Raw genomic sequence first — 12,716 nt, 5'->3', positions numbered from 1 at the left:
ACCAATGACTAAAGGCAGCACGATGTTATAATTAATGCCTACAGGTGTAGTGTGTCTGCTCTTGCTGTTTATATTGGTTAAAAGAATAATGTCTGAGAACATGGAGTAAATAAGACAACAGCAATGGAAGTAAACAGAGCAGAAACAACTTTGGGTATAGTGGAGGCTAAACACCAGGAAACCAAAGAACTCTAGATAGATATTCTAGATAGGTATTTCTCCAGCTTCTCGTGATCCTTCTTCCTGATGTTGCTGTCATTCAGTATCACTACATTAATCACTACGGCCGCTACTGTCAACCACCACTATGTCCGGTTGGTTAGCCACCACAATTTTGTCCGTCTGTATCTGGAAGTCCCACAGGATCTTAGCTCGGTCATTCTCCACCACCTTTGGGGGCGTCTCCCATTTTGACCTCGGGACTTCCAGGCCATACTCGGCAGAGATGTTCCTGTACACTATGCCGCCCACTTGGTTATGGTGTTCCATGTATGCCCTGCCTGCTAGCATCTTGCACCCTGCTGTTATGTGCTGGATTGTCTCTGGAGCATCTTTATACAGCCTGCACCTGGGGTCTTGCCTGGTGTGATAGACCCCAGCCTCTATGGATCTTGTACTCAGAGCTTGTTCTTGTGCTGCCATGATTAGTGCCTCTGTGCTGTCTTTCAGTCCAGCTACCAGCCACTGGTAGGATTTCCGTAGTCGGTATCTGTAGCCAGTCTTGTTAATGATCTCACTGAGGGGGTTCAGGCCTATGCAGAACAGCAGCAGGGACAGAGCATCTCCTTGGTAGATCCCACACTTGATGGTGACTTGTGCTATGGACATGAAGTTCACCCTACCAGCCAACCTCAGGACTCCACGCATGCTCACATGAATGCACATACATCTGCACACATCCAGAGAAAAACTCCCCCAAAGAAACGAAATTCCAAGAAATCCAAACACGGAAATGCTTGCACACACATGTGATTATGCGTGCAGGTACACCCTACAAGCCAACGTCAGGACTCCACGCATGCACAAATGAATGCACATACATTGGCACACATCCAGAGAGAAACTCCCCCAAAGAAACCACGTTCACAGAAATCCAAACACGGAAATGTTTGCACACACTTGTGATTATGTGTAGAGGTCCACCCTACCAGTCAGCCTCAGATCTCCATGCATCCACAGGTGAATGCACATACATCTGCACACAACCAGAGAAAAACCTCCTCAAAGAAACAAAATTCCAAGAAATCTAAAAATTGGAAATGTTTGCACACACTTTTGATTATGCGCAGAGGTCCACCCTACCAGCCAACATCAGATCTCCACACATGCACAAATGAATGCACATACATCTGCACACATAGAGAGGAAAAACTCCCCCAAACAAACCAAATTCCAAGAAATCCAATAACGGAAATGTTTGCACACAGTTGTGATTATGTGCAGAGGTCCATCCTAGCAGCCAGCCTCAGATCTCCACGCATACACAAACTAAGGCACATAAGTCTGCACACATCCAGACATTAACAGATACACACACATGGCCACCCTTTATATCGGTGGACCTCCACCAGGCCTCACTGCACTCCTCTTCTCAGAGAAACCCTCAACAGAAGAGTTGAGAAACACAAAACTTGTGAGATCTGAATGTCCTGGTGAGTCTCCACCTGTTACAGGTGGGTGCTGCCTGGACTGTCTCAAGACAGCCAAGACCAGGTGCACCACAGACACTTCAAACCTCATCTCAGGACAAAAACTAAAAGAACAACATAAACAAGGAAAAAAATTGCCTTAGAAACATGCAGGGTTAGAGGAGACGGCAGCCGTGTAGAGGTGAGCCTGTGTGAGTCCTTTTTCTTTTAGTGAACAACAGAAAAACAGAAAAAAGAAAGAAAACTTACCTTAAAAATCTGTAGGGTTGTTTTCTCTGAGACATGTTGGAATCTGTAAACAGTTACTCCGAAAAGGATCCAGATGTTTCAAAATACTTCTCTGGTGAACGTTTCAATTCTGCGAACATAAATGCTGTGATTAATGGACTAAAAGTCATCGCTTCTCACCCCTATTTATGGATTCAAGGATCAAAGGATCAAATTGGTGGTAAGATTCTAAATATATGTGATGTCATAATCCTGTTAGTTTGGAATACACAGAACAATAAGCACAGTTGTACAGACACATACACACACTCCCAAAAACTAGCCAGCCCTCATGAGGAGGTTGCGACGCCCTCCAGGTGCGGGAAAGAAAGCAGGAAAAACCAGGAGCGGGCCGCCTCACCGCTCTTTACATTAATGGACCGCCCCAAAGAAATCCAAACACAGAAATGCTTTCACACACTTGTGATTATGTGCAGAGGTCCATCCTAGCAGCCAACCTCAGATCTCCATGCAGGCACACATTAATGCACATACATCTGCACACATCCAGAGATAAACTCCCCCAAAGAAATCCGAACATGGAAACTTTTGCGCACACTGCACACACATTCAGAGTTCATAATGTACTGGTGAGTCTCCACCTGTTACAGGTGGATGCAACCTGAACCGTCTCAAGACAGACGAGACCAGATCCACCAAAGAAACTGCAGATGTGAGGACATGCGTCTTTTTGAAATATATAAAACAATAAACACGGTCGTGCAGACACATACACTCACACAGGCTGCGAAAGCCTAGCCAGCCCTCGTGATGGGGTGGACCTCCTCCAGGCCTCACTGCCTTCCCCTCCTGAGAGAAACCCTTTATAGAAGAGTTGAGAAAGACACAATTTGTGAGGTCTGAATGTTCTGGTGAGTCTCCACCTGTTGCAGGTGAGTGCAGCCTGGACTGTCTCGAGACAGACCAGATCAGCTGCACCACAGACACTTCATACCTCATCTCAGGAGAAAAACTGAAAGAACAACATAAAAAAGGAGAAAACCGACCTCAGAAACATGGCCAACATCTGTTTGATTAGACTAACAAATAATGGTTGACCATTTTCAGCTGCTCGCCTAACCTTCAGTAGTTGTTGGAGGTCATTGAAACGCTTAGGTTTTATATATCCAGTTTCCTTGGATTGATAATCTGTCTCGTATTGAAATTGTTCTTTGGTCAGTTTTACCTGTTGCAGAATTTCAGGGTCGCTCTTGTTGACTTTAATAGCCACGATCTGTCTGTTTGCTCTGTGAATTGGTTAGAAACAAAACTGAACTTGTTTTGGTTTCTTTTGTAAAATGCTCTGAAAACATCTGGAAAGGGTTTGGGTTGGTGTCAGGTCAACGTCCGTTATGCCATAAAGTATAATGGGTGAGCGCTCGTATTATGGGTTTTAAATCAAAGCAAAGCTACCGCGTCACAAGGGATCAAAGTGATTCTGATGTATGCGCAGGCGCACACACACGTTTGTTTGTGTAATATTGTTCACACTAAATTTGACCGTAGGCAATTTAATATGAGTCAATCAAAGAAAATGTTAGTTTTGGAGAATTTTGAAATTACGAAACTGACAATTACGAGAATTTTTGTTCGTGTATTTTTTTTTCTTTTGCATAACATGTCGAGCTTTTCTGTATATAGCCATGTCGTAGATTTCGGAGCAAACAAGAAATTGATGAAAATGTTCTATTTTATTTTAACAATCATCAACTGCATATGCAGGTTTCGTACGGGTGCTTGAAATCCTTGAAAAATCTTGGATATATTGTAGTGCTTCTATTTCGGACTTGGTGCTTAAAACGTCTTGAAACTGTATTTCATTCACCACAAATAACTATCTGATTGAATAGTTTTCTTATCAGATAGAGAAATAAAATGGCAAAGTCTAAAAGCAACATTTCTCTGCCTGGGCTGCCTTGTACCTCTGCACGTCAGTCTGTTTCAATGTGTGACCCCCCCTCCCCGAAAAGTCGGGGGTGAGCGCACTAACGTGCCTGGAGGCCGTTTTAATGAGTGTTTGCTGGAAAACGAAAAATACAAGAAGGAGTCTGCAAGAAGGATTTGTACGTTTTCACTGTGGAGGAGTTTGCGTAAGTCCTAGTAAATCATTTTCTCCAGTGTGGACGTTACACATGCTAATTTTTAAAATCGTTTTTATTATTTTGCTAGCTAGCAAACTCGCGGGATAAATGATTGAAATGCACTCAGTGTGATGCAATACGGTGCCGCTATTCTAACAGTTAGTTATTGCAGGGTAATTTCTGGAATATGCTGTGAATTTAACCAAGATTACACAGCAGTAGCAGTAATGCGAGTTACTTCCCCAAAGTGAAAGCTTTAAACGTTAGCCCGATGCTAAACTAGCCAACTCAAGCTTTCTGATTGAAGGCTAAAAGCAGCGTTGTCACCAAGTAAACAGAATATTGATTCTATTTTGGTGTATTGCTGCAGTTTTTTCAAGTATTAACTTGGTGCTTTTGGCAACCTTAGGGGGAAATAATGGTAATATGACTGATCCATATGGACACAAAGAATATCGACTTTTTTGTGCTACCGAAGTTCCGTGGCTTTCATTCAAAATCTGTTTATCGTTAAACAACTTGAAGATTATAATGGCTTCAAACTCACATTGAGGCCTGTGGGGCACTATCAGCCACTGAAACAGTAGACAAATGAATATTTCATACCTTAAGGCTGCCTGTTTATTTAAGGGAGATGAACAATACATTATAATTGTATATAATAATATCACAGATGATAGATTAAATCGGTTTTTGATAGATGCTTGTGCATTGTTAAAGTCTTATATGTTGAATTGATCTGAGTATGTCATCTGTTCAAAGCCTCTCCCAGTCAGTGCTGTTCTCTATGCCTGTCTTACTCTACATGATCTTTTTTAACATCAGCATGCTAAAGGACTTGTTTGGAAGAGACTGCTATTTTATACGCTAAAATATGTTTTTCTTCTGGTTGGTGAAAACACTTTATTATCCTCTAATAGATTTTTTAAATGCTTGGTGATGGTAGTACCCAAAACTAGCTGCATCAGGTACTTCCCTGTGTATTTGGAGAGGATCAGAAGTCCCAGGAATAAAAAAGCAACTAATTATTTATCTGCACAGCCGTACAAGTGGCTGACTGCTAGTTTGGTCCTCTGAGGCCGTGTCCTAGTCAGTGTGTCTCGCTAGATTTCTCTCTCTTCTGTTAATTGAGCCTTTTTGTTTGTTTTGTGCAGTTCTGGTTAATAAGTGAAATTAATAAAAGCCGCAGAAATATTTTCATTGCATTTCTGTTTGTTCTGTACTTGCTAACTGTCAGTTCAGAAGAAAATGTAGCTGCTGTTTGCCAACAAACTCAGTTCCTTTGCCCGATAATTTCCTTCAAAAAAATGCCTACATATATATTTATAAGCTGAGTTATTATATAGCTGAATAATTATATCTTTCAATTCATAACTAATAATGTTTTATTTTAAATTAGTGTCTTTTAGCTTCTTCTGCTTATTATTGTTATCCATCCATTTTCTTCTGCTTATCAAGGACTGGTTTACCCGGGCAGCAGCCTAAGCAGAGAAGCCCACATCTCCCTCTCCCCAGCCACCTCCTCCACTTCTTCTGGGATAACACCAAGACATCCTCAGGCCAGCTGAGAGATATAGCCTCTCCAGAGTGTCCTAGGTCTGCCCTGGGCCTCTTTCTCCTTTTCTCATCAGCCTCTCTTCAACGTGTAGGAATAGCAGCTCTACTCTGAGCCCCTTTTGAGTAACTGAACTCCTCAGCCTGTCTTTAAGGGAGAGGCAACACCCTTAGAGAAAGCTCGTGTTTTTCATCTGTCAGTCCTCTGCTCACCTGTCCCCAAACTCGTAAACAAGAGAAGATTAAAGTCCTCCGCTTGATGCTGCAAGTCATTGTTTTTTATTGTCTTTTTCTTAATATATTCAGATCATTCTAAAAATATCTGTACAACAGTTTGTTTATGCAGTCAGCATTTGTATATATACAGCAGTATTCTCAAACAAGCAACAGTGAACGCACCTGTGTGAGGCAAATTCCACAATCACAGTTCAATCAGTCCCCCCACCCTGACACTTTTTTCCACTTTAAGTGAGGAAATGGAATTAAATCTGACACATCTTTATCTTTTTTGGACATATCAACATATCTTTTTAAGGTTAAGAGAATATGGTCATCAGATTGGAGAAGCTGAACAATCAGAGCTGTGATAATGATATTTAAGGATATTTAAGGTGTGTTGACTGGTTCATAACGTCAGCTCATGTGAGAAAACATCCCATGCTAAAAGTTGCCGCTAGCTGCTGGTTGATGGTGAATTTATTGTGTGTTTCCACCGTCTGTACAGATGAAGAGTAGCAGAGCTGGAGATGAGGCAGGAGGAAGAGTTGACTCAATTCAATTTCAGTTTATTTATATAGCGTTAATCACAACAACAGTCACCTCAAGACACTTTATACTGCAAGGTGGAGGCCCTATTGTAATACAGAGGAAACGAAATGATCAAAACAAGCCCTTTTGAGCGAGCACTTGGTGACTGTGGGAAGGAAAAACACCATTTTAACTGGAAGAAACTTCCAGTAGAAGCAGGTATAGGGAGGGGCAGCCTCTGAGGACTGGTTGGGGTTGAGGGGAGGGAGAAAGGACAAAGGACACGCTGTGGAAGAGAGCCACTCTATGAGCTGTTCATTCAGTTTGTGGTTTAGCTCGACTCCATGACGTTTCTGAACTAATGCTTTGCTCAATTAATGTTGCAATGAATTATGGGTGGATTTTACTGATATTCTATCTTTATGTTGTCACCAAACACATCTACAGATTTAGGATTAGCTACAGGCTCCTCTACCCCTGCTAGCCCTTCTGTCCTGCCCAGGATGGCGCCCCTGGTGCCCCCTCATAAGGTCCAGCAGTCCTACTGTCCATCCAACAGCTCCTTCTCCCCTCTTACAGCCCCTATGGGAGCTCCATCTGTGGTGGCTACAGGCCTTACAGCTACAGCTACGGTGGCGGCTACAGCCTGGGAGGATACAGACACACACCTCACCTTGAGGACGTCCCCCCAGCAGGTTTGTGCAGCAGGCTGAAGAGATGGAACAGCAAGCACTCACATATTCATATGAGTACATTTAGTTGTTTTGAGAGGTGTACTCAACACAGGACAGTGGCTGCAGGTGCTGATTGTTTTGAGTTCAAAGTAATTAAGGCTGCTGTTGCAAAGTTTGATAATAGAATCTGAAGCTGGTAATGTTCAGGGCTGCAGTACACGTGTAAAGATGAGTCTGCTTGTATGACATCATATGTGCCTTTGTGTAACTCAGTGGCAAATAAATTGGGTACCATAGCTCCATATGCCATTAGTTACTTTACAAGTGTAAGGAAAAGCAGAAGGACTTGTTTTTGGTTAAGACCAGTTAAAATGATGAATGTCTTTCATTCAGTTTCCTTGCTTGGTTTAGACACTAACTGGGCGAGCGAGGAGGACGACCACGTGGTGGCCAGAGGAGAATATGACTTTACAGCTGCTTCTCAGGAGGAGCTTTCTATGCAAGCTGGAGAGATGCTCAACCTCGCTCCTAAAGGTGATGAGCTTTTTACTGGCTGCAGGACATTTGATTCTGAGTGCTTTGACCCAAAACCTTCTGTTTTTGTTTTCCTTATCTTAGAAATAACAGATGAGGGCTCTTCTTTTGTGTGAGCGTGCCCCATGTTTACAACTATCTCCCTCGTGTTTAGAGCTACAGCCCCGTGTGCGTGGCTGGCTCCTGGCCAGCGTGGACGGTGAGACCACCGGCTCGTCCCAGCAAACTACGTTAAGATCCTCAGCAAGAGAAGAGACCGCCGGGCCACAGATGTGGAGAGGCTCGCTCAGGCCCAGCAGGCGAACACGCAGGCACCCCAAACAACCTCAGCTGCACAAATCTGTGTCTCTCCTGCAGCCCATAAACGTACAGCATCTACCCGCATCATGTACAGTACATGAAGGACCCGTCTCGTCAGATTCATTAGGCTCAGCTGTGTCCCCCTCCTGTGTTTCCTCGTTTCCCTCTGTGTGTATTTATAGTAGTGATGGCCAAACAAAGCTTTCTGAAGCTTGTGTTGAAAAACGATTCATTACTGGAAGCTTTTTAACACAGTCCTCTGTGGTGACATCTGCTGGTCAAAAATATGAAGAGCAGCTTGAATCTACAGAAAAACTGAACTGCTTCATTATGATTGCCCACTCTGCAGAGTGGAATTCACAATTCACAATTGGACGTCACTGATCACGTGACTGTGGCCAAACGAATCGAGCATCGACAGAGTGCTTCTGAAGCGGTGTGTTGGTGTTTTCGACACACGCGCCGGAGCGTCAGCTTCAAGCGGGCCATCACTAATTTATAGCATTCGTGCTCTTGTGTGCGTTACTGGTCCGTCTGTGTTCCTCCATGCTGTTTTTCCTGCTTGTCATCGTGTTTTAACTCCATTCCCTCGTGTCCAGGTTTCTTATCTGGTTCTCAGCTTTCCCAGTTTCCTAGTTTTGTTTCTCGCCTCCCTCGCCTTTGTTTGTATGTCACTCTCCATAAATAAAGCTCACTCACATCAGCAGTGCCTTCATCTTGGGTCCTCCATTCATATCTCAACACGCAAACCCTGACATTTATTGTGTAGTTACATACTGCTAGGAAGTGCTGACAAAATATGAAATTATGATGCTGTTTATGTAGAGGCACAGTACCAACACAGAACAGCGGGGACACAGAACCAAAACCTAAGAACTAACATCACACATCAAGAAATCAAAGATTAATAAAACAAAACAGAAAACACTGAGCCAGCGACCCAGGACCGTGACATTCAGTTTCTCAAGGAGGAATCAAAGCAAACATTTGTTTCTTTTTATGAATAAGAGATTTCCTTTATGGGTTACGTGATGGTGTAAGTTCCAGCACAGCTCATTTAGTGTGCAGAAGTGCTCCGAGGCCCCTATGAAACACATGATTGAAAGAATCTAATAAATTAGAGGGTGCAGTAGCTGTAGTATGACTTTTTGTTCTCCTGCTGCATGACGACTTTACTTTTTTTTTTCTTTTGGTGGGAGGAAGTCGACATCTCAGTCCATTGTGACGTGCAGATCTTTGACTGGCTTATGAACTCCGTCAGGAGGAACTCAGCAGGAGAGGGAAACAAGGACCAACAAACCCGGCTTGGTAAAAAGGAACAAGAACAGAAAAAATCAACATCATTACACATCCCTGAGCTGTCATTTACACCACCTGTGGCGCTTGATTTATTGGTCACTAAACGTGGTGTGTGTTTGGTGCGTCACTGGCTGCGTGTTCTCTGTTATTTGTTGGTCGTGGAGTTTGGGCGTTGATATTTGACATCACAGCAGAGAAGCGAGTCTGGCATTGATATTTGACATCACAACAGAGAAGCGAGTCTGGCATTGATATTTGACATCACAACAGAGAAGCGAGTCTGGCATTGATATTTGACATCACAACAGAGAAGCGAGTCTGGCATTGATATTTGACATCACAACAGAGAGACTGGATGTGATGTCAGAACCCTCTAAATCGTGTAATTTACAGATATTTAATTCCAATGATTTGACTGCATCATTGTGTCTTTGAGTTATGACCCAAACTCTCTTTCAACTTTGTGAATAAATTCACGTCCCCCTGTGACCTCATAATTACACCACAGTTCAGATGGCATGAATGAGTCATGAGGTCACACCAACAGTGACAACATCAAACATGTAACATCAAACATGTAACATACACCCTAAGACTGATCCTGCTTTTTACTCCTTTGCTATGATTTAATTTGATATTATGTAGCCATGGAGACAGTTTGCATAGATTAGAATGTTAGATTCCTGTGATGTCATCAATGCCCGATGTTTTGTTTTAATGTCTTGTGATAGTTCTAAGTGCAGACAAAGTCAGAGTTCAAGTGAGTTTAGTCCAATTTTGATCCAGTTTCTGACATGTGGTCAAAATCTTGGCCGACCTTTACCACACCACGTGCTGTGGGTGTGCGTAAATATCTAGGTGAGTAAAGTCTCCTTTACCTGTTAAATTCAATTTGTTTTGTCTCTCTGTAGAGGACTTTGAAGAAAAATTCGAGGAGCAGGATAAGCTGGGTGAAGGAGGCTTTGGGACTGTCTTCTTTGGAAAACGCAGAGAAGACAATTTCCCAGTATGGCTTCTTATGTGTGCACTTTACAATTCTTCTAGTTCCTCCTGTTCTCTTTTTCTAAAACACATTTTCTCTGTAATGCAGGTGGTGATTAAGCATGTTGCTCAGTTTTTAGTCAGCTACCTACCAGTGGTAAGAAATGTTTGTCTTTTTCTGTTGTTTTCCCCCAACGTGTACCTCAAACAGCCTAAATTCATCGATTTTGGTATTGGAGTCCCTTTTAGACCAGAAGCAGTCACACGAAGAAATGGTAGGTCGTCAGCCTCACTGTTTAAATGTCCTTGCCTGCCCACAGGCTTAGAGTCCACATGAATTCCTTACCATGAATAATTACTCTCTGGATTTTAGGGACCAAATCAGCAACTTATGTTAGTTCTTTTTTAACTTGTAGTTCTAAATTAGAAGATTATTGTGATATTGAAATATAAAAATAAAAGTATGGTAAGTATGACTGCACAGGGGCTTTGTGGCCTGGCTGCAGAAGTCACTGGATAGAAAGCTGCTGACGTTTCACTGCATCCTGCACCAAGAGGCATTGTGTGCGCAAACCTTTCCTCTAGAATGCACAGAGGTCATAAATGTTGTCATTCAGATCATCAATAAAATAATGGCAAAAGGTTTAAATGCTCTCCACCTCATTACTGGATGAGGTGGAGAGCATTTACCCTGATCTCCTGCTGTATGACAGAGTCCTGCTGTCCAGAGGAGAGGTGCTGAAACGCTTTGCTGCATGTAAGATAAGATAACTCTTTATTGTCATTGCACAGTCATACATAGTACAGTAGTACAATGAAATTGGAAAATGTCTGGGAGAGGTGAAAGTTTTCATGAGCAGCAAAGGGCTCGCCTTTTCTGCGCTGGAACAGCCAGAGTGGCTGAAAAAGCTGCACTTTGTGGACATTACAGCGAACCAGAAGAAGCTGAATACAAGTCTTCAGGGGAGAGGAGGCACAGCGTTACACATGCTGGAGGAGGTGTTAGCGTTTGAGTGCAAACTGACAGTTAATAAATTCAGAGCATTTGCAGTCTGCAATCACCACAGTTATTTGGGAAATAATTCCACGAGTTCAGAGAGGAAAAACCCACATTATCCTTCCCCATCACTGCCCTGACCATCGATCCATCCCTGTTAAATGTGACTGGATTTTCAGGTGATACTGAGAACCTTGTTTGAAACATGGAATGCCATCCCGACACATAAACATGAAGAAATATACATTTGGAGTCCTGACGATCTTCAGATCCACATACGTATGTGAGCAGCTGTTCTCCACCATGAACTGTGTTACAAACAAACACAGCTGACGCCTCACAGACGACAGCTTACAGTCCTGCGTAGATGAAAGTGACTTTGTAACTTGTAACTGTAAATTAAATGTGTAAGTGATATTTATATAGGTGTAAACTTATCCACAGCTTTATGCCTTGTTGCTGTTTTAGAAAGAGTTAAAAAATGAATGTCCACTATTTAAACCTTTTGAATGCAGGATATTTTATTAAAGCAATTTAGCAGGAGGGGGGAAAAGCCAGCTCACATACTATGATCACATAATGAAATCACTTAATACTCATCTAATTAACCCACTCTTAGCTAATGTTGATCTTTTGAGGAGAGAGATTGAGGAGAGAACGGGCACATCCATGCCTGAAGAGGCCCTTATCTCTGTTTTGCATCCCTGCAACTTCAACACTCCAGGGATTCAGTTGAAATCCAAATCCTCTCAAAGTTATAATTCAAAATAAAACAAAATAAAATAAAATGGAAAATCTCGGAAGTTGTAATCCTGCAGGAAATCGACAGAAATCCAAATCCTCTTGAATTTATAATTCAAAAAAGAGCAGAGAAAAAGCCAAAACATACAAAACCCAAGTGTAAGTGTGCAGTTCAGACAGCAGCTGATCTCTGGGCTCTAGAGTCTGACCAATTTGGTCACATTTGCGGCCAAATTTCTCACTGGTGCGACTAATAAAATCCTAGATCGCACCAGCGACCAGCCGTTCAGTACATTAAAACAAAGTCTCTGCGATCTGAAAGTCTCCGTATCACTCCCGTATCATCACTCCCCGCCTGGCGCTGACTACAGCAGAGTACCTGGCCTACCAGTGTGAGAAACATGTGCTGGTCATCCTCACTGACATGAGTTCCTACGCTGAAGCTCTGAGAGAGGTACGACTGCCTTTACTTTCTTTGGCTCATGTTTAGGTGTTGTTTGTCAAAATAACATCAGTGTAAAAGCCAAATCCCAATGAGTCACAACGTTGTAATATAATGGTATTCAGGGCTCTAGAGTGCGACCATATTTTTCAATGATGCGACTAAAAAAGATCTTTGGTCGCACCGGTGTGACCAGCTGTTCAAAAACGTAAACACAGACCCGACGCATCACAATCAGCTTTCTCACACGGACACGCCGTCGGGGCTGAAAGCCGACAGCTCGCTGACTCTGATGCGTCGGCGCGTCGGCGCTTTGTGTTTCCGTCTTTTTTGCGCTCGATTCTGAGCTGCAGGTTTTATCTCTCTAACCAAAATTCACTGAAGCAGCAGCAGAAGATCCAAACTACGCTCCACATTTGATCAATGTCGTCATTAATGCCCTCTGACTTT

General features: G+C 42.8%; 1 long non-coding RNA gene across 3 annotated transcripts; it reads left to right on the top strand.

Moving 5' to 3' along the window:
- Window positions 1-3,364: 3,364 nt before the first annotated feature.
- On the top strand, window positions 3,365-8,449 carry LOC146490290 (uncharacterized). Of its 3 annotated transcripts, XR_014872844.1 has the most exons (4): window positions 3,381-4,006; window positions 5,456-6,993; window positions 7,384-7,506; window positions 7,661-8,446. It is a non-coding gene; the product is annotated as an uncharacterized LOC146490290 (long non-coding RNA). The 3 variants fall into 3 exon arrangements; XR_014872843.1 differs by having other exon boundaries at window positions 3,365-6,993; window positions 7,591-8,449; XR_014872842.1 differs by having other exon boundaries at window positions 3,378-6,993; window positions 7,661-8,448.
- Window positions 8,450-12,716: the final 4,267 nt, after the last annotated feature.

The sequence above is a fragment of the Neolamprologus multifasciatus genome, unplaced genomic scaffold (genome assembly GCF_963576455.1).
Source record: "Neolamprologus multifasciatus unplaced genomic scaffold, fNeoMul1.2 scaffold_36, whole genome shotgun sequence".
Classification (NCBI taxonomy): Eukaryota; Metazoa; Chordata; class Actinopteri; order Cichliformes; family Cichlidae; genus Neolamprologus; species Neolamprologus multifasciatus.
This window is presented reverse-complemented; position numbering and strand designations above follow the sequence as displayed.